Source organism: Pleurodeles waltl, chromosome 10, assembly GCF_031143425.1.
Source record: "Pleurodeles waltl isolate 20211129_DDA chromosome 10, aPleWal1.hap1.20221129, whole genome shotgun sequence".
Lineage (NCBI taxonomy): Eukaryota > Metazoa > Chordata > Amphibia > Caudata > Salamandridae > Pleurodeles > Pleurodeles waltl.
In genome coordinates this window covers 172,580,575-172,603,739 of record NC_090449.1, presented here as the reverse complement: position 1 = coordinate 172,603,739, position 23,165 = coordinate 172,580,575, and positions in this window count along the sequence as shown.

Below are 23,165 nucleotides of genomic sequence, written 5' to 3'. Positions count from 1 at the left end.
ATGAGTGAAAAAAGTATCACAAGAGAAGCTTTTAGCTATACTGAAAATGGGTCTGCCAACTACACAGAGAGAAGTCAGAATGTTTTTGTGAATTGGGGGCTACTGTAGACAGTGAATACCCAGCTTTTCCCTGGTGGCTAACCCTATACAGAGGCTGACACACAAGGATGTGTCTGATCCTGTACCATGGGACAACAATTGTCTTGTTGCATTTCTAGAGCTGAGAGAATATCTGTCTCATGCCCCAGCTCTAGGGATGCCCGATGATAACAAATCTTTTTAACTTTTCTGCAGTGAGAGGGAGGTCTGTGCTCTCTCAGTGCTGACTCAAATGCATGTAAATGCTAAGAGACCTGTGGCATATTTTTCAGCGCCCTTAGATCCTGTTGCTTCTGCTTTGCCTGGATGTTTAAAATCAGTCGCTACTGTTAGCACTAGTTTAGAGAGGTATGAAAAATTTTTTATGGGTCACCTACTAACTGTTTATGTCCCTCACATAGTTGAGCTTTTATTAACCGGAACTAGATTGCAGCACCTGACAAGTAGCTGCCTTGTTAAGTATGAACAGATCATATTGGCTGCAGAAAATGTGACGATCAAACATTGTTGGATTTTGAATCCTGCTACTCTGCTGCCAATAGTGGATTAGGGAACTAATGAAGTTCGTGAAGAGGATCACAATTGTCTTGATGTCACTTAACTATGTACTCAACTGAGACCAGACATGGGAGATGAACCATTACCTGAATCTGATTATTTTCTTTATGTTGATCTTTTCCCATTGGTTTGAAGCATACCCAAATAGGTGGAATGATAGTCTTATTGTAGCCAAACTGCTGTTGGGGGAACTCATACCTAGGTTTGGCTTTCCGATCTCTTTGGAATGAGATTGAGGAACTCATTTCAACAATGAGGTCCTGTTCTGACCTCTTTGGAATGAGATTGAGGAACTCATTTCAACAATGAGGTCCTGAAATGGAAGTGCACAGCATTTCAAATGGAACAAAGATTGCACTGCAGTTATAGACCTGAAGCTTCGGGTCTTGTTAATCAATTTAATGGCACGCTGAACTCAAGATTGGAAAAGATGTGTTCTTCAACATCTTTGAAATAGTCTGAAGCTTTGCCCCTTGTGCTAATGACTTTGGAGCATACCTGATCGAAAGACTGGACTGCCTCCCCCATAATCCTGATGGGGAGGGTGATGAGACTGCCAGCAATTCCTGCAAATGCACTTGTTAAAATGACAGATTATGTGGTCCTAGACTATTGCAAAGTACTTGCTGATGTGGTGTATTCTGTGTCTCTTCAGGTCGGATCAACTACAGCTACTTCTCTACAGGAACAGTGCCATGACCTTAGTCCCAGCAATTGACTCTGAAGCTGCAACAGTGGAGTCTTGTCCTGTGGTGAATAAGTCAGATTCAGAATTAGACGCCAAAGAAGGAATGAGTGCTGGAAGAAAGCAAGTGGAAGCTGGAGACCGTTGGCCCATAATACAAGAACGAGGAAAAGTGAGTCTGCCACCGGGGATTGCTGAACAAACAGAAAACTCTGATCTAAGTGAAAGGGAATAACGAAGGTGTGGCATTGAGGAAGTCAAAAAGAACTTGAGTGCCTAGTCGTAGGTAGACTTCACCCGAGTGGACCTACTTTGGAAACTTTGCCCCAGTAGAAGAAAGAGGGTTGTCACTTAGAAGAATACAGAGTAGAGCTATGGAAGTCTCACAAAGATTTTATATAGTTGATGAATTAACTTTTGATTTTAAATGTCTTTTACTGCTTGCATTATGAAATCAGTGAAGAAATATTTTGCTGCCACCATATTTGCTTAATAATAAATCTGGTTCTAATGACATACTGGAGCAAAATAAGAGAAATAGATGTAAATACATAGTAGGTGCTTTATTGTTCATTTGCTTTGTAATGTTGATTTTTTGCTTGTAAGACTGCTTTCCCCTACCAATTCTATAGAAGAAGACATATCTTATAGTGAGTCCCCTCAAACTATTAATCCTTAAAAAGTAGCAAAGCAGAAAACTTAGATGCATCTGGGGGAGATTAGTCTGCAAATGTATATTTCTGCTTATTTTATGAATATGTAGAGACTATGGATGTGAGGGATTGCTATGTATGCACTCAATTGCTTGCTTCTGTTTCAGAAGGCATTGCTTATCATCATATTCCCCTGACTTATGGGATTTCATGTAGTCTTTTGCTGAGTTGGTTTTATGGGACAGGACATTATCAGTATTATTTTTCAAACTATGATTTCGATCATTCAGAGATGCCAATAATTGATAATTTGAACAAACATCCAACTCCCTTGGAAATAAAAATAATTAAAATATTTTTCAAGCCTGTTTCAACTTTAGACACAGTTTGTGCACACCAACACAAGTTAACTTGTACATTATCAGATATTGAAAAGAAATTCCTGAATTTAATTGAGTACAGAAGAAGAGAGTTAGAAGTAAGCTCACAGTTAGATGAGCTTTTCCAGAGTCACAATTAGTGGACAAAGGAAGAAATAGAACATCAGTTACCTTGAAATGTAGCTGCCTTAGCTCTAGACTGGGAACACAAGGGAAGATTGTGCACTTGGATGAAAAAGACTGATAATGTGCTTGTTGGAAAGAGTGAATATGAACACACCTTTGAAGTTCTAGGGAACTATAAGTTGTATTTGGATGGAGAGGACACTGTTATCCCTGGAGTTTATTTTGTTAATGAAAAAAACATGCTTATTTTAGATTGCCACAAGATCAATGGTTTTACAAATTCGACTTGTATTGGACCTGTCATTCGCGAAAGAGGGTGGAATCTGTTGGATGCTTAAGGCCCAACAGTGTTGTACTTTCATTCCAGATAAAAGTAAGGATTTGCAGAGGAATATCCAGAATATTTCAGGGTTGACAAAGGATTTGAAAGAGTTGGAAACAACTAATGCCTGGGAAGCTATTGAGATGGATTTTCTGATATAGGTAGATGGTTCAGAAATTTGGGAACTGGAATTGTAGGTCCCCTGTTTAAACCATTGGTGATTATTTCAATGGTGGGAATAATTCTGTTAATTGGTTGCAAAAGTTTCAGAGAAATGAGGATTCAGCAAGGTAGAAAGAAAGTAGAGATTGAGTTGGAAGACAGTCAGTGTAAATATTACAATGACATGAAATGTTTGGAAGAATCCATACGACAGCTGTTCAAAACGTCTAGGTTTTAGAAAGTTTCATTCGAGAATGAAGTGGGTTTGTGATGATGTTACACGTCATCAGAGGGAGGGTTGAAAGACAATAACTGGGCTATGCCATTATGCCTCTTAAACGTGAGAAGAAGGGGTGGTTATTTTTCTTTTTGTAATGTGTAAAACAAATTGTTAAACAAAGTGCACTGGAATATATCACTAAATGTGCACAATGAATTTAATGTTTCATGTATGCCACATATAATCCTGGGTTTGCAAGAATGTCAATGTTATAGTATTTTAGAAATGCTATTCTTTATAATAATTTTCTATTTGACAAGTATAACATTTAAAACATATTCAACTGAAAGTATATTTGTGTTCATTTTAGTTTGGTTAGAGTGTGTTCTAATCTTCAATGTAAAAGCATGTCTTTCCAAAGCTGCGGGTGACTAAGCTAACAAAGGAGCTCCTTGTGCATGAGAAATAAGAGAGTCTGAGAGAAGAGCTACAGGACGGAAGGAGTATCATGGAACTGGCAGCTATAGCTTTTAGGATTCCTGAATGCAAGGATGTATCAAGGTCAAGTGCCGAAAGCTTTGGAAGACTGAAGTGTCAATTGTAATTGATTTGCGGTTTTGTTTTTCAAATGAGAGTTTTCAATATGATTTAATCACACCTGGAAAAAGCAAGCTTTAAGTGTGGTTTAGTTTGCGAGAGATTAAGATTCTCTTCGTCCCTTGCTCAGAGCGGAGTTTCTGAGGTACACACCTCATACTTTCTATGTGGATTTATACTACTGCACCTCTCTTGAATAGAATCTTATGCCAAAGGTCTGTTTGCTAACATTTCTCAGATATTCCTTTTGTATTAGAATAGTTTAGGACCTGGTTAGGTAAGAGAACTAAATTTTTTAATACACACATCACTTACTATTCCTGATTTTCTACATCGTTGCCATTGAAGTTTTGGTCTTTTATATGTTGCTTCATTTTAATACTGTGCAATTCTTTAATTCTCCATTAGTGATTTTTTATATAGATACTATGGTTTTGAGACTCACGTATGTACATGGCTTTGAGTATGTAATAAAGCCCTTTGAAACTTTAATTTGGAAACTGAGGTTAAATGTATGACTATTGAGTTGCACTGTAACTGATTTCTATAATCTGGTAAATTCTTCTCCTTACCCCTTGGAACTGAGAAAAAAGATTCCTCAGACCCCCAGATAAAGAAATAGAGCCCTGTGCTGGATCAGTTACATTTGCAATATTCATTTATTTTAGTATGTAGGCTAGACCTCCACAGGGCCATCTAGCCAGTAGGCCCAGTGTTAGTAGTCATCAGGGCATGAAATAAATGTTTCATTGGAATATGTATTAAAACTTCCCTATGGGAGGGGATGGCATTGGATTAAATGTTGGCTATTATTTGCATTTAATTTTTATTGCTCAAAGTGTATACTTTTACAGGGTAATATTTGATGGCATAGGAGGATGCGTGGTGTTGTAACATTTTTATAGCTCAGTTACTTTTCGTGTTTTGCATTGATACATTAATGTTCCTGTTTTCTTCACTGTTACCACCATGCCTGCTCTTTTTCTGGCCAGTGTCTGTGTTTGTCTATGTGTGTGTGTTTGTCATCATTCACCATTTGTCTTTGTTCTCCATGCTGTGTGGCCAGGGGACATTTTATGTAGTCTATGTCCATAGGCATGCTTGTGCTCTTTGTTCTCAATGCCTCCTTGTTCTCAGTTGTTGTATTACTCTGTGGCTGGCAGCCATTTTGTGCATCCAACTAGTGTGTCTTTGCCGTAGGCTTGCATGTGTTCTTTATTCCCCATGCCTCCTTGTTCACAGTCGTTGCTTGACAGTGGGGCTGGCACCCTTTTTGTGCATCCAGCCAGAGTGTCTTTAAAATAGGCTTGCCTGTGTTCATTGTTCCCCAAGCCTTCTTACTTGTTTTTGTTTTTGTTTGACCAAGTGGCCGGTGTTCATTTTGTATATCGAGCCAGTGTGCCTTTGCCGTAGGCTTGCATGTGTTCTTTGTTCTCCATGACTCCTTGCTCTCTGCTGTTGTTTGACCATGTTGCTGGTAACTGTTTTGTGCATCCAGTCATTTTGCCTGTGCCATAGACTAGCATGTGTTCTGTATTCCCCATGCCTCCTTGCTCCTTATTATTGTTGTTTGACCATGTGGCTGGTGGCCACTTTGTGCATCTAGCCAGTGTGCCTTTATAATAAGGTTGCATGTGATTTTTGTTGTCCATGCCTCCTTGCTCATAGTTGTTGTTGTTTGACCATGTGGTTAGCAGCTATTTTATGCATCCAGTTAGGGTGCCTTTGCCATATGCTTGCATGGATTCATGTGATACCAGTTTAAAATTGATTTGTTTGGGAATTGTTGTAGTATAAGTATACTAAAAAAATGATTCTGATTAACATTTCTTATATTATTCCCTTCCTTTTTTGCATTGTTTATTTTGCACCTCCTTTTCACTCAATAGGATTCTTTTTTCTTGCTCTCCCATACAAACAGCAGCAATTATGAATTACCTGTTTAATTTTAGTTTATATTTTAAGTTTTAATTTACATTTTAAATTTTATTTTTTATTTCAACATTTTATTTTATATGTCTTATTTAATTTCTTGTTTTTTTCTTTTTATTTTAGATTTTTGTTTAATGATTATTCCATTTCCCTTGGACTACCTTGCCTCCATATGGTTTTTAAGGATTATTCCATTTACCCATGCACCTCTCTCTGACTAGCACAGGTGTCTCCTTTAAAACCAATGAAGATAAAGGAAAGAGCTGTATCTACATGTTGTGTTGCCTAATTTGAGATGAAAATGTATGGTGTAGTTTGACTTTACAATGTTTGGTTAAATTGCTATTTATTACATAAGTAACCAACCACACTAATATTGCGTTTGTTTGTACTATTTCTTTCAATCAGCAACAATTCAATGTTTTACTAACTACATCACTGGCAGCACTGCCATAGAGAAGTCCTGTACAGTGATTTCAGCCCTCCAATTTCTTCCGATTGTGGAGCTTATTATCAATCCAAACTGAGAGCTTTAAGATGGCCCCCACAGAAAGTTGTTCCCAAGAAATTGGTCAGTAACAAGAAGCAGCTCTCCACAAGTGGCGTGTCGACTGCAACCTTTTTAGGGAGACATGCCTGCCACACTGGCCTATGGGCAGGAACCTGGGAGCAGCACTCCTGCATCAGCAGCACCACCCCAACCTAAGCGCCAAACCATGTCTATCAGTGAAGCAGCCACTGCAATCATAGCAACGCCGATGAGCAGTAACATTGAACTGGATTTGTCCCTTTCCCAAAGTAATACCCAATCATTTGAGGAAACAGAGCAAAGTGGACTGCAGCCGCAGCCAGCAATAGTAGATCTTCGTAAAGTTGGAGCAGAATAGGAGGTCGAGCTTTCTGTCAAGAAAGAACCTCCTCTTTTAGAATCAATGGCTCCCAGATCTCCAGCAAGAAAAAGGAAGGGTACTACTCAACCATCTTCTTTAAGCACCACTTCTGATGACAATGATCAGGTCCAGGACATTGAGTCTACCACCACCTACTTCTCGAAAATCACCTGCGTCATTGGCCTCAGAAAAGAAGAGAATCCAGGCTACTATTACAGGCATGTTTAGGCATGAGAGACCATATGACAGCAACCACTCAACGACATGTTTGTACAATAGGAAGCTGGCACAAATGTTAGTGCTGGACCTCCTTCCTTTTTCTTTTGTGGAAGGAGTGGGAGTCTTAGAACTTGTTGCAGCCATCTGCCCAACATGGAAGGTTCCAACTCAGACCTATTTCGGCAGAGTTGCTGTTCCAGTTCTGCATCATGATGTTCTGCAACTGATTGAACAAGCTCTACAGCAAAGTGTTGCCCACACTATCCATCTGACAACAGACATATAGACCAGTTGTCAGGCTACTGATTACATGTGCATCACTGCACATTGGATCTTTTTTGTGGGAGTAAAGCAAAAGCTATCTACAGGTCTTTTCCCTGAAGAAATTTTCAAGAGCATTCAGTGGTATGCAATAGCAACCAAGGTTCGCCATAGAGAAATCACATACAGCTAAAAACATCTTGGATGAATTTAATGGTAAGGAGTCTGAATGGCTGCGACCCAGAGGTCTCTGAACTGGATTTGTTGCCACAGGCATTGGCAGTAACATAATCAAGGCCATGGCAGACAGTGGGTATTTCAGGGCACTGTGTTTGGTGCACTGAATCAACCTGATTGTTCACAAGTTTTTCAAAAAGGAAGACATAGTCAGCAGCATACTGACCACCTGCAGACGGATCTGCATTTATTTCAGCCATTCTTTTAAAGCCCTGAAACAGTTGCTAATTATTCAGCATACTAACAGAGTACTAGTTAAAGCCCTGACACAGGAGGTGCCAACACATTGGAACTCAACCAATTACATGTTGCAACATCCGTCTGGACAGTACAGACAGATCAATGACTATGTCATTCAAAGAGAAGGGGATGCAATTGGGAATTCTATGACCATGGAAGCAAACAAATAGGGCCTAGTCAAACGCCTGACACAGATGCTGCTCCATTTTAAGGTTTTCATGCAGGAAGTTAGCAAGGAGGACAGTGCAATGGGCCAAGCTAATCTGTTGTTGCATCTGCTACAGGACCAGCCAAGGAAGGTGTCTGAGAAGTTCGCACTCAGAGGTGTGAATGAAAACCCAGAAGCGCAAGCCTTGGTTGAGAGCCTAATCTATCGCTTGATTTGCAATGTATGGCTGCAAAAAATAATATCATCCAAGATTACATCTTTCCCACCATGCTTGATACACGCTACAAAGCAATTCTTCCCACTTTCATTAGTTTTTTCTGAAGGAGATGTTTCAAAATACAAGAAATGGATTGGCACCAGGCAGTGCATTAGGGGGCCTGAAGTCCATGGGAGCAAATGTAGTTCTTCTATAGCATGCCTTATCGAAAAGGGAAGCAAACAGTAATCAGAAAGGGACTCTGGGTGAGTGTTATTGATGATTCCCAGGCTACAGATAGTCCGTTTGCAGGCCCCCCTAGAGATGGGACGGCAGTGACGTAACACATGGCAATGGCAGGACTGATTTCCAGGGATGGACTGTGCCGGGCATGTGTTGTGAACATTGCTTGTCATACCTGGGACAATCATGCTATCCATTTTCACAAATTATGCCCCCCCTTGTCACACAAGCTTCTTGCAGACATTGCAAGTGTCACACTTAGTAATGTCAGGGGTCTGTTCTTGCATTCCTGTACTTCTGATATTTCACATCCACTGCACAGGGCCTGTAAATCAAATGCTACTAGTGGGCCTGCAGTACTGGTGGTGCCACCCACATACATAGTCCTGTAAACATGGCTCAGACCTGCCACTGAAGTGTCTGTGTGTGCAATTTTAAACTGCCATTTTGATGTGGCAAGTGTACCCACTTGCGAAGCCTAAACCTTCCCTTTTTATGCATGTAAGGCACCCCTATGGTAGGCCCTAGGTAGCCCCGTGGGCAGGGTGCAGTGTATGTTAAAGGTGGGACATGTACTTATGTGTTTTACATCTCCTAACAGTGAAACACTATCACATTCAGTTTTCACTGTTGCAAGGCCTCTCGGTCTCATAGGTTAACATGAGGGCTGCCTTTAAATATTATTAAAGGGCAGATTCCCTTAGGGAGCAGATAGAAATATGGAGTTTAGGATCTCTGAGCTCACAATTTAATAATACATCTTTTAATGAAGTTGGTTTTTAGATTGTGTGTTTGAAAATGACACTTTTAGAAAGTTGGCATTTTCCTGCTTAAACCATTCTGTGACTCTGCCTGTTTGTGGATTCCCTATCTGGGTCAGTTTGACAGTAGGACTGTTTGCACCTCTCTCTAGACAAGTGACACAAAGGGAGGTTGGGTGTAGCCTGCATATCCTGATGAACCGTCTGTGCTGGGAGGGGAGGATTGGTCTCCCACATCTGAAAGGGCTATGCTTGCCCTCACACAATGCAGTCTCCAACCCCCTGGGGTGTGTCTGGGGCCTGGCCTGGGCAAGGCAGGATTTCACAAACAAGAGAGACTTTCCTTTGAAGTAGGCCTACTTCAAAGGAAGAAAGGGGTATAAGAAGAGCACCAAAAACCCTGAAAATTAGATCACTTCGGGAATCAAGAGGAACCTCTACCAAGGAGAAGAGCTGAGGAGAAATGCTGCCCTGCCTGAGACTGTGCTTTTTGGAGCTATCCTTAATTTGCTGCTTCTGCCTGTGCGAGGGGACAAAGACTGGACTTTGTTGTGCATTCCTGCTTGAGAAGAATCTCCAAGGGCTTGGACTGAGCTTGCTCCCTGTTCTGAAGTCTCAGGGCCATCAAAGACTTCCCTTACCAGCACCTGGACTCTCTGCTGAGACGTGTGCCCTGAAGAGTAGTGCCCTAAACAGTCTCTGGGCTCTTGAAAGGAGAAGCTGGTAAAAATCCAAGAAAACTGACTTCAGACGGCTCCGGACCAAATTCGCTGACGAATCCTGTGATGCCGCCTAAAACCGACTCCGTGGTCTTCGCTAGACTGCGATGACCCTAGCAGGCCCGACGTCGCTCCAGCCTTGCCAAAGTCTGCGACTCAGTGGAAGTCGCCGCACCACGTCGTGAATGGCACTGCCTGAAGTGAGCAGATTCAACGCTCCTCACTCACGTCGCCTCACTTCCACTGCTCCACAGCAAGGACCTCATCGTGATGCTTCAGCTCCTTCGTGCTGCAGCACCAGAACTGACGCTGCCTCGGATCCAGCGACACCGCGATTCCCGACTTCGCACACCGGCTTGTTTTCACACTTAACTAAGGTACTGTACCTTAGGGTCTGTGTGACTCTGTGCCTGGTGATGTTGGCTTCGGATTGTTGGGTACGACTCAGTCAAGACGCTGTGTTATCACCTCATCGAAGCATTTTGTGTTTCTAGGCGCTATTTATGAGTTCAATCTTCAAAAATTCATAACTTGGCCTGTATATGTTGGATGTTTTTTGTTTTGGTCTTGTTTTGTTTAGATAAATATTGGCTATTTATTTTAAACCAGTATTGAGTGATTTTGTGGTGTTTTACTATATCACTGTGTGTGTGTTGGTACAAATACTTTACACCTGGTCTCTGAAGTTAAGCCTGCCTGCTCATGCCAAGCTACCAAAGGGGTGAGCGGGGGTTAACTGAGTGTGATTCTCCTTTACCCTGACGAGATTGAGGGACCTTGCTGGACAGAGGGTAACCTGACTGCCTACCAAAGACCCCATTTCTAAAAAATTATTTCCTTCTTTGCAACAAAATAGCTAGTGGAACATTATGTTTGTGTCACATTTATGCTGCTCCACCATATTGTAAGTACATATATGGCCGTATAGGAGTTGGGCCCGTTTGCAGTGAAGAAGTCCCCATATTCTGTTCAGGACATTGGAGACAATGCCTGCCTCCATTATATGCCATTACCTATCCTTTTTTGCATCAGCTAGCAGGGATGCCTGGGAAGATCATTGATTAAAAGACTGGTTGTGACAATGCCAAATTTTTATGTTTTGCTAGCATCAAAGAGGAGATACATTTTTTAATCTACCACCGTGCTTGGATTGGAAGAGGTGACTACTATCCATTGCAGGAATGAGTGATGATATATTGAGTGATTGTGAGTGATAATTGATGTATGTGGTGGCAGACAGTGAGGGAGGGACTTCAACAAATTTATGAACTTGATTTCAATGGTTTACAATGTTTGGGGGCTGACGGGTGATCATTTTTTCCTAAAAGTGATGGGCCTTTCAAACTTACTGAAATTTACCTACAGGATCCACTCTTTTCTGGTTCTTCAGACCAGTCACTTTAGTTACCAAACATCAATCTACACAAAATACTCCAATTCTGTTTCTCTATTTGTTCTTCAACTGCAGTGCACTACACAGATCTACAGTGCTTGGTTGGAGTTACTCAGAATCAGGAGGAGGAGAATGGAAGAACTCAGGGCAGTGCTACTTCAAGAGCTAAAAGGAGAAAGTTATTGACTTCAAGGAGAAACATGATGATGATGAAGACTCTGAGGCCTAGTACTCAATCAGCTATGTGGATTGGGGAGAGGTGAATTGATTTGGGAAATGCTGCTGAGTGTGTGTTTGCTGAATTGCTGGCTCAAACTTGAAACTTCTCCTTATGTTCTTGCTCTGCCTCTGAGTTTTCTTAGTGCACTCCAGTCTCCTCTTGAAGCTTATCTTGCTTCCATCTGTCCTTCTCTATAATATAGTTACTGTTTTTTCAATATTCCGCCCTTCTCCTAGTCCCCTCATGCATGATCAAAACTTGGTGAAAGCACAACACCTCAGCTTACCTACTGGCTAAGTTCAGCCAAGCACCCAAGAGTGGCTATCATTTTGAAATGAATGGAGATACACCACCCAATTTGGCAATACAGTATGATTTTCCTCTTAACAATCATAACTTTTAGAACTGGGTGGGTTAACTTCAATCCTCCATAATTTGTATTTTTCAAAACCTAGAAGAGAGAACATTTAGAAATAAACTATCTTGAGTTTTTCTGAGGCTGAAGGCCTGTTTGCTACTGAACTGTGTCATACTCGTCACTTAATTTCCTTCAACTACAGATTGATGATGTTGTGCTGATCAGCGCCCCAATGAATATTGTTGTTGTTTCTTTTGTGTAGTGTTTGTCTTTGTCACACCTTTCCCCAAATTCCCTTTCTCATCCATTGAGCCCCTAATTCTCTTCCCCGGGCTGTGTGATTTTAATTGAGGTGTGGCTTAATTTTACACCATAAATGGATCACTCACTTGCTGGGGTGGATGTGGTAAAAGCGACACCAACTCACTGCCTGAGCTTGACCTTCTATTACCTGAGTAATATTCCTCACTGGCCCCATTTACCCACCCATGCATCCATTGTCAACATCATAATTCACACCTTATGATGTGTGTGCATAAACGCTTAACCTTGTCAAACCACTCCTAACTCTGACTCCACTTATCTAGACTCGAGCATTTAATTTTCTAAGTTTAGTTTTCATTAAATACTAGCTCCCCATTGCTCAGAAGAAGTTAATATTGCTTGTTTTTATTATCAGATCAGGTCTTCTTTGCTGTGTGTCACATACTGTCATTGTGGTAGTCTGATGTCAGTCTTTCTAAAGTTAAGATATAATATATAACCCAATAACTCCTTGTTTTCTTTCAATCTAGTTGACATTGATGGATAGCCCTTTGGTTAATCCTGCAGTTGGAGTTCACATATGGGGGGAGTGGTACCTTTAGTCTTCAGTGTTAGTACGCTAGCCTGCTAGTACTACTACCACCACCTTAAGATAAGATCCCACCTTGGGAAAACCCTGTAGTAAGAAGACCAAGGTAGCAGCCTTCGCTTCATCTATTCTGGTAAGAGAAGAACTATGGATTGAAGTAAACTTGTTTAGTTAGTAATTAACTTCTACTGAAGAAGATGTTGTTTGTGTGTATGCAGATTTTTGTAGGCAAAATAGGCAATAATCCCCTAGTGGTCAATATACTTACAGAGTGCAGCATAACAAGGATATAATTAACTGACATACACTTTTTTTTAGCAGAACAGGCTGCACTAAAAGGCAGCAGTGCAACTAAAACACCAAAATATAGATTTGAGGCATAAATTAATTAAAATAAATTATCCTCTTTTATTATTTGCAAAGAGAAAGCCCACCCTTTCTGCCCACAACAGGCCTATCCCTCTCTCCAAACAAATTGCCTCATTCCCAACCAATGTCCAACGAAATTCCACAACGAAAGTCCACAACAAGTCTAAAGAAAAAGTCCAAAGTACAAAAGAAAACGGTCCCAACTCCCTTTTCCAAACTCTCCACCCAGAAGTGTCCCTCCCACCTAATAAAAAACATATAAAAAGGGTCAAAAGAGGACATTTTCCACGTGGGTCCAGAGATCATTAATGCTTGCCTTAATGTGTGCCACCCAGGGGCCCAGGCGTGTGAAGTGTTGCACGATGCAGCACTGGAAATTGCAGTCTGAGCATGAGGGGGATCAGCAATGGTGGGATGTGGACGGGCCAATGCTAGCTGGCGGCGGTGCTGACGGTGCCGTTGGGAGGCTGGAGGTGCTGGCCACCTGTTGGGGGAACTCAGCCCAGCAGCTGAACAGGTCCTTCTTATGGTCCAGTATGTCCACCCAACGATGATTCAACTGCTGCTGGGTGCACTGTACTCGAGGGGGCAGATGCACCAACCAGTGCACCCTCCCCCATAGTAGTCGATGCTCCCTAAGGGAGTAACTACTCCCAGACCTGCCACCTGCTGCCAGTATGTAGGAGAGGTGGAGCAGCATACAAACACAAGTGGTGCCACCTCCGCCTCTGTAAAAATGGGGTGGGGCTGCACCCTTTGGGGGTGCTGACGTTCTGAATGTGAGCTAATAGCCACATCAGCACTGCCACTCCCTCTCTCACCCTGCTCTGTCATGGCACCGGGAAAAAAAAAAGAAAGGGGAAGAAAGAGAAGGAAGAAAGAAAGAAAGAAAGAAATATGAAGAAATAAAGGAAAAAGCAAAAAAAAGAAAAGTATTCCAAAAGTCACATAAAACACACCGAATAAATTACAGAAATGTAACATACACAAACACAAAGACACACACAGATTAAATAAATGAAAATCAGGAATAGCTAATTTAGAAAGATGTTGGAGTGCTTAGATTTAGGGAGGATCAAAAGTTAGGCCCAGCACCATACACAGATAGACGGAGAAAACAAAATGACTGTGGCCATGCACATTGCATGGTGCCATTCGCATGATATTTTGAACGCACATCACGCACCTGAAGGTGAAAAATGTAGTGCAAACGGGCATGTTGAGCAATCCTGACTGCTCTGAGAATTACGAAGAGCTTTGGGACACCTGCCCACCCCTGCTCCATACTCACTACAGGGTTTTATGCAGCCTTCTGTGTGGGGACAGAACACAGCCCATTAATGTGGTCAGCTCCACCCTCCCCTTCTCCCAGGATGACCCATGAAGGCCTATCAAGTCACATCTAAGCTCCCATTGTGTGTGGCTGTCTAGGGAGAATACACAAAGCTCAGCTGTCATCCACCCCAGCCAAGTGTTCAGAGAAGGCACAGCAGGCACCAAATGGCTAAAGTCAGAAAATGGCAATTTCCTAAACATGGCATTTTCAGAATTTACAATTTAAAATCAGACTTCACCATGAGTTGTGCTTTTAAATTGTGATTCCAGAGACACCAAATTCGATAAATTTATCTCTTCCAGATTGTGAATTACTGTTATAAGATGTAATAAGGCATTTCCAGTGTTAACCTATTGAGAGATAGGCCTAGCCATAGTGAAACATGAATTTAAGAGTTTTTCACTACCAGGACATGTAAAATTTAAAACCACATGTCCAACATTTTAAATACACTGCACCATGCCCTTGGACTGTCTAAGGTCTACCTTAGGGGTGACATACGTTTTGGGCCTGGTAAAGGATTATTTTGTCAGGTCGACTTGGCAGTTTGAACTGCACACACAGACTTTGTAATGGCAGGCTTTAGACATGTTTAAATGTCAATATAAGTGGGTGGAACAATCTGTGCTGCGGGCCCACTAGTAGAATTTACTCGACAGGTCCTAGGCACATGGAGTGCACTTTACTAGGGGCCTATAAGTAAATGAAATATGGCAACTGAGTATTTGTCAATCAAGCCAGGTTATAGGGCTAAATCACACACATTTTAGCACTGGTTCACAGTTGTAAAATGTACAGAGTCCTAAGGCCAAGAAAAACGAATTCAGCAAAATTGGAGGTAAATTGGCAAAACGTTTGGGGACTACCACCCTAAGGCTGACAGGTCTAACACTCCTGATCCTCCAATCTGCTATTAGCTGTCTTCTGATATTGAGTCAATGAGTGTACCAAAGACTCCATCCTTTGAATGCTGTCTTAATTTGTGTTCACTCTGCCCTTTATGTCATGTATTCTAGTCACGAATCCCTGCATTCGGCCCAGTGCAATGCTCACTGAGTTCAGCTGTGATTGCTTATGTGGTCGTTGTGTCACACCTCCTCTGTAGCAAAGAATGTTATTAAGTATACCGAGGTAGATACCTGCTATTCATTGGCAAGGCTTCTTGATCAGCCATGACAGTGGAAGTATATTAATATTGTACAATTTTATGGGAGGCTGTAAATTCATCAACTTTCTACCGTTTATATCACCATTATCCATTTTTGTGCAGAAATGACTCACTGCATGTGTCAGAGGCTCCCACTGCATGTATCACCAGAGTAATACGTGAATATTACTGTTATACCAGTGTCTATCATGAACTCAGCAGCAACATATCCTCCTGCCAGCACATCACATGACCCTCAATCCATCTGTTTTTAACCGCTTAGGTGCGGGCGTCGGCCACTGGCCGACGCCCACACACCCTCCCTGGTGCGGGTCACGACCAGTGGCCGACACCAGGAAGGGCATTAATAAATCCTCGGGTGCGTCGCACCCGAGGATTTAAATTATTATTTTATTTTTCCCTGGGGAGACACGGAAGCTACCGTGTCTCCCCCCGCCCCCCACCCGCCCCTTTGTGAAGTCAGCGCGCCGCGAGGCGCGCTGACGTTGCAAAGGTGTTTTCCCCATCAAAGCAGGAAGCAGCCTTGCGGCTGCTTCCTGCTTTGATGGTGAAAACGGCCTTTTACACGTTCGGGAAGGCCTCGTAAGAAAGGGGAGACACTCCCCTTTCTTACGAGGCCTTCCTGAAAGTGTTTCCTGGCCCCCGGTCGCAGCTGTGCTGTGATCGGGGGCCAGGAAACACTTTCAGGTTTCCTGGCTCCCCCGATCGCAGCACAGCTGCGATCGGGGGGGCCAGGAAACACTTTGAAAAGGCCTTGTAAGAAAGGGGAGACTCTCCCCTTTCTTACGAGGCCTTCTGAAACTGTTTCTGGCCCCCGATCGCAGCTGTGCTGCGATCGGGGGAGCCAGGAAACCTGAAAGTGACCGGGGGCCAGGAAACACTTTCAGGAAGACCAGTGGGCGACACCAGGAAGGGCATTAATAAATCCTCGGGTGCGTCGCACCCGAGGATTTAAATTATTATTATTTTTTTCCCTGGGGAGACACGGAAGCTACCGTGTCTCCCCCCGCCCCCCACCCGCCCCTTTGTGAAGTCAGCGCGCCGCGAGGCGCGCTGACGTTGCAAAGGTGTTTTCCCCATCAAAGCAGGAAGCAGCCTTGCGGCTGCTTCCTGCTTTGATGGTGAAAACGGCCTTTTACACGTTCGGGAAGGCCTCGTAAGAAAGGGGAGAGTCTCCCCTTTCTTACGAGGCCTTCCTGAAAGTGTTTCCTGGCCCCCGGTCGCAGCTGTGCTGTGATCGGGGGCCAGGAAACACTTTCAGGTTTCCTGGCTCCCCCGATCGCAGCACAGCTGCGATCGGGGGGGCCAGGAAACACTTTGAAAAGGCCTTGTAAGAAAGGGGAGACTCTCCCCTTTCTTACGAGGCCTTCTGAAACTGTTTCTGGCCCCCGATCGCAGCTGCGATCGGGGGCCAGGAAACCCCACTAGACACCAGGGATTTCACTTTTGGGGGCGGCCCCCCCGGAAAACGGGCCGCACCCCCACCCCCCCCACCCCGGCATAATTATTATTATTTTTTTAAAAGGTAGGAGCCCCCTGGGGGGGGGGGGGGCGCGATCGTGCCCCCCCCCCAGGGTTTTTTTTTTTTTGATTAAAAAAAAAAAAAAATGAAATGACAGGGGGTCGCCCGTAGGCAGGGTGACCCCCTGTGGGGGCAATTTTTTTTTAGATGTTGTAGGCTTTCCCTGGGGGCCATTTTGGCCCCCAAGGAAGCCATACAACTACTAAAAAAAAATATATGTATATATCTATGTATATATCTATGTAGATAGATATATCTAGGTACATGGATATCTATAGATATATCTATGTAGATATATATATGTATATATTTATATATATGTATATGTATATATATATATATATATATATATATATAGAGGTAGATCTGTATCAAAGAGATTTATAAAGCGTGCTACTCACCTGTGAGGGTCTCAAGGCGCTGGGGGGGGAGGACGGGGGGAGGGAAAGGGGCTGGGAGGTTCACTGTTCAAAAAGCCAGGTTTTGAGGCCCTTCCTGAAAAGAAGTAGGTTTTGGGTCTTGCGAAGGTGGGTTGTGAGTGCGTTCCAGGTTTTGGGTGCAATGTAGGAGAAGGATCTGCCCCCGGTGGTGGTGTGTTTGATGCGGGGGACAGAGGCGAGAGAGAGGTCAGCTGAGCGGACGTTTCGTGTGAGGGTGTGGAATGTGACTCTCGTTGAGGTAGGCAGGGCCTGTGTTGTGGAGTGATTTGTGTGCGAGGATGAGGATCTTGAAGGTGATCCCTTTGTCAATGGGGAGCCAGTGGAGGGATTTGAGGTGTGGAGAGATGTGTTGGTGTCGGCGGAGGTCGAGGATGAGTCGTGCTGCTGAGTTCTGGATGCGTGTAGTTTGCGCTTGAGTTTTAGAGTGGTGCCGGCGTAGAGGGCGTTTCCGTAATCAAGCCTGCTGCTGATGAGTGCGTGAGTGACAGTTTTTCTGGTCTCTGTGGGGATCCATTTGAATGTTTTTCAGTATACGGAGTTTGTTGAAGCATGAGGAGGTAAGAGCGTTGATTTGTTGGGTCATCGAGAGGGAGGAGTCTAGGATGATGCTGAGGTTGCGTGCGTGGTTGGCGGGGGTGGGTGCAGGGCCTAGCGTGGTGGGCCACCATGGGGGGTCCCAGGTGTTTTTGTGTGGGCCAAAGAGGATTATTTCGGTTTTGCTTGAGTTGAGTTTCAGGTGGTTGGCTGTCATATATATATCACTTTTGTCAATATGTGTGTGGTTTCCCTGGGGGGAGAAGGGTCCGACTTGTCTAGTGGCAGTTTTAGTGCCATAAAGAAGCGCAGAAGGTTTATATGCCTACTGCAAAGAGCACATCTGTATTTTATGTAAATAGCTGAGTACATTAGTAAAGTCTATGGAGAGATGAAGGGCACTTTTGCTGGGTGGTAATGAGGGAATCCGAGGAGGAGGGAGTGGGAGCACCAATAATGATTGTTGGACTGGGCGCAGGAGGTGCTAAAGACTGTGACGAATGGTATGTGACAAGGTGTTTTTTGAGTGTCTTGAAAGTACGTGCTGATTGAGGGAAGAAGCGCAGGTAAGGTGGCCTCTACTGTTGCACGTATCTCACACACACCATCGATTTTGTGACTGTCTACGTAGGCTAGTGTTTTAGAGCAACAGTTTAGCCAATAGCAGAGATGGCATCTTGATGGATGACTGCTGCCTGCACTCGGGTTATAGAGGACCGCTCTGACATAGGATCAGAGACTGAGACATCAGATACTGAGACAGCCTCTGAGCGATAGGACAATGGCGCAGACTCTGGGAGTGATTTTTCAGTCAGAGGAGTCCCATTCGAAAACTCCTCTTCCAGTACATTATGAGGGAGGTGATGAGGACAGTCCTGCTGTCCCTTCGCAAGCTGTTCGTGCAACTGGGTAATAGTGGGTTAGGCCAACCCAGAGAGCAGGTGAATGCGGCGGCAAGCAGAGAGAGAGTGCTCTCTTGGGAGCTCACCAATTTAGTTCAGCCCCAAATTCCACCACCCAAATCATATTGTGGAGACATCAAAATTGTCTATGGCAAAACAAACTGGTTTTGTAAGGCAGGCACCTGTGTTTTTGGTCCTGGATTCGGCGGCCATATAGAGAAACACACTAAACCCAAACATTTCTGGAAACTAGACATTCGGGGGAGTCCACAGAGGTGTGACTTGTGTGGATTCCCCAAAGTTTTCTTACCCAGAATACCCTGCAAAGCTGAAATGTTGAAAAAAAACTCTATTTTTCTCGCATTTCTGTCACACAAACTACAGGAATATGCTGGGATCCACAACATTCCTACCACCCAGTGACTCCTCACCTGTCCAGATAAAAACACTACCCCACTTGAGTGCCTACACCTAGTGCCTGTGTCAGGAATGGATCACCCCAGGGTCAACAGCTGCCTCACGTAAGGACCAACATTGACCGTTGTGTGATCTATTCCTGTCGCAGGCACCAGGCCTAACCACACAAGTGAGGTATCCTATTTATCGGGAGACTTGGGGGAACGCTGGGTGGAAGGAAATTTGTGGCTCCTCTCAGATTCCAGAACTTTCTGTCACCGAAATGTGAGGAAAACGTGTTATTTTAGCCACATTTTGAGGTTTGCAAAGGATTCTGGGTAACAGAACCTGGTCCGAGCCCCACAAGTCACCTCATCTTGGATTCCCCTGGGTTTCTAATTTTCAAAAATGTGCTGGTTTGCTAGGTTTCCCCAGGTGCCGGCTGAGCTAGAGGCCAAAATCCACAGGTAGGCACTGTATTCTATGAAAAAATGTGATGTGTCCACGTTCTGTTTTGGGGCATTTCCTGTCGCGGGCGCTAGCCCTACCCACACAAGTGAGGTATTATTTTTATCGGGAGACTTAGGGGAACGCCGGGTGGAAGGAAATTTGTGGCTCCTCAGATTCCAGAACTTTCTGTCACCGAAATGTGAGGAAAACTTGTTTTTTTAGCCACTTTTTGAGGTTTGCAAAGGATTCTGGGTAACAGAACCTGGTCCGAGCCCCGCAAGTCACCCCTCCTTGGATTCCCCTAGGTCTCTAGTTTTCAGAAATGCACAGGTTTGGTAGGTTTCCCTAGGTGCCGGCTGAGCTAGAGGCCAAAATCTACAGGTAGGCACTTCTCAAAAAACACCTCTGTTTTCTTCCAAAAATTTGGATGTGTCCACGTTGCGCTTTGGGGCGTTTCCTGTCGCAGGCGCTAGGCCTACCCACACAAGTGAGGTATCATTTTTATCGGGAGACTTGGGGGAACGCCGGGTGGAAGGAAATTTGTGGCTCCTCTCAGATTCCAGAACTTTCTGTCACCGAAATGTGAGGAAAACTTGTTTTTTTAGCCACTTTTTGAGGTTTGCAAAGGATTCTGGGTAACAGAACCTGGTCCGAGCCCCGCAAGTCACCCCTCCTTGGATTCCCCTAGGTCTCTAGTTTTCAGAAATGCACAGGTTTGGTAGGTTTCCCTTGGTGCCGGCTGAGCTAGAGGCCAAAATCTACAGGTAGGCACTTCTCAAAAAACACCTCTGTTTTCTTCCAAAAATTTGGATGTGTCCACGTTGCGCTTTGGGGCGTTTCCTGTCGCAGGCGCTAGGCCTACCCACACAAGTGAGGTATCATTTTTATCGGGAGACTTGGGGGAACGCCGGGTGGAAGAAAATTTGTGGCTCCTCTCAGATTCCAGAACTTTCTGTCACCGAAATGTGAGGAAAACTGGTTTTTTTAGCCACTTTTTGAGGTTTGCAAAGGATTCTGGGTAACAGAACCTGGTCCGAGCCCCGCATATCACCCCTCCTTGGATTCCCCTAGGTCTCTAGTTTTCAGAAATGCACAGGTTTGGTAGGTTTCCCTATGTGCCGGCTGAGCTAGAGGCCAAAATCTACAGGTAGGCACTTTGGAAAAAACAGCTGTGTTTTCTATAAAAAAAATAGGATGTGTCCATGTTGTGTTTTGGGGCATTTCCTGTCGCGGGCACTAGGCCTACCCACACAAGTGAGGTATCATTTTTATCGGGAGACTTGGGGGAACATAGAATAGCAAAGCAAGTGTTATTGCCCCTTATCTTTCTCTACATTTTTTCCTTCCAAATATAAGAGAGTGTGTAAAAAAGACGTCTATTTGAGAGATGCCCTGCAATTCACATGCTAGTATGGGCACCTCGGAATTCAGCGATGTGCAAATAACCACTGCTCCTCAAAACCTTATCTTGATCACATTTTGGAAATGCAAAGGTTTTCTTGATACCTCTTTTTCACTCTTCATATTTCAGCAAATGAATTGCTGCATACCCAGTATAGAATGAAAACCAACTGCAGGGTGCAGCTCATTTATTGGCTCTGGGTGCCTAGGGTTCTTGATGAACCTACAAGCCCTTTATTTCCCCGCAACCAGAAGAGTCCAGCAGACAAAACGGTATATAGCTTTCAGAAATCTGACATCGCAGGAAAAAGTTACAGAGTAAAACATAAAGAAAAATGGCTGTTGTTTTCAGCTCAATTTCAATATTTTTTTATTTCAGCTGTTATTTTCTGTAAGAAAACCTTGTAGGATCTACACAAATGACCCCTTGCTGAATTCAGAATTTTGTCTAGTTTTCAGAAATGTTTAGCATTCCGGGATCCAGCATTGGTTTCACACCCATTCCTGTCACTAACTGGAAGGAGGCTGAAAGCACCAAACATAGTAAAAATGGGGTATGTCCCAGTAAAATGCCAAATTTGTGTTGAAAAATGGGGTTTTCTGATTCAAGTCTGCCCGTTCCTGAAAGGTGGGAAGATAGTGATTTCAGCACCAGAAACCCTTTGTTGATGGCATTTTCAGGGAAAAAACCACAAGCCTTCTTCGACAGCCCTTTTTTCCCATTTTTTTGGAAAAAACAAAATTTTCACTGTATTTTGGCTATTTTCTTGGTCTCCTCCAGGGGAAACCACAAACTCTGGGTACCATTAGAATCCCTAGGATGTTGGAAAAAAAGGACGCAAATTTGGCGTGGTTAGCTTATGTGGACAAAAAGTTATGAAGCCCTAAGCGCGAACTACCCCAAATAGCCAAAAAAGGGCTCAGCACTGGGGGGGAAAAGGCCCAGCAGCTAAGGGGTTAACTATGAACTTTGACTTGTGGTAGTAATGCTGAATGAATGTGCTTCATGTTTTCATAACACATGGCTGAGCCTTATCCTAAGAAAATCCTGATATAAGTACCCTTTGATATCTGCACCGTTCTTAGTGCACTCAGGTGGTCGATTTCAGAAAGGTTTGCCAGTCACAATTTCAGCTTTGTGGGATTCCCGTCTTTGACTCTCACCTGTGAGTCTTTGTCGTACCATTTCCACTGTGGTTTTTAAACTTGGCATCTTACTGGATTCTAATTTGTTTTTTTGCCCCACCAGTTAATACAGCAGTTTATTTACTGATTAGACAGCCTAGACAAATTTCCCCTTTCCTGACTTTATCCCCCCATATTGCCAGTAAATGTCATGATATCTTTTAAAACAGGTTTTTAATTACCTTACTAAGTGCATTCTATGAATGGTTAATTAACTGTGAGGCATGTTACAATAGCTATGTAGATTGGCGGGCTTCCTCTGTGTTAGAAGCATGTCAACACCATTTCAGTTCATATCTGAGTTAACAGGACTCTGTCTTTGACCTTTAGTCAGTTCTCCACATCAAGGGTATTTGCAGTACTGTATGATTTATATAATGATTCTAATCATTATTAACGCCTTATAAATTAGTCATTAAAACACCTTTGTACCTTAAATTGCCATCGGTTGTAATTATTTTAAAATCACATTGGCTTCTCTGTCAGGGTCCAGTTTATAATGCCGGCTTATCATTTGAGGGAAGTGCATACTTTTGAAATATAATTCAACATTTATTTATTCTTACATTTAGAAAAGCAGTTCTTTTTTCATATTGTTTCTTCTATATCTAACAATGGGGAAAATAATATATTTTTATCTAAATCGATTCTACAAGCATAGTGGTTCATTATGCATTTGGGCGACAGCAAACATGGATAACATGTATGCAGATGACACACAGGTCCCCTTTTAGAGAAGTTTCTAAAAAGTAACACCAAGTGCCCAAATCACCTGAAATAAGACTAGAATTGGATGCAGTTTATCTTGTTTTGGCAAACCAAACAGAAGACAGAATAAACTGCTTTGGGACCATTATGTGGCTAATCCTCTCACATTCACTTATTCTGATTCTGGGTTCTGCTATCCACAACAGTGTAAAAGGTGTACAACTTCTGCGTCCTCATCAAATGACTTTAAATTAATTTACA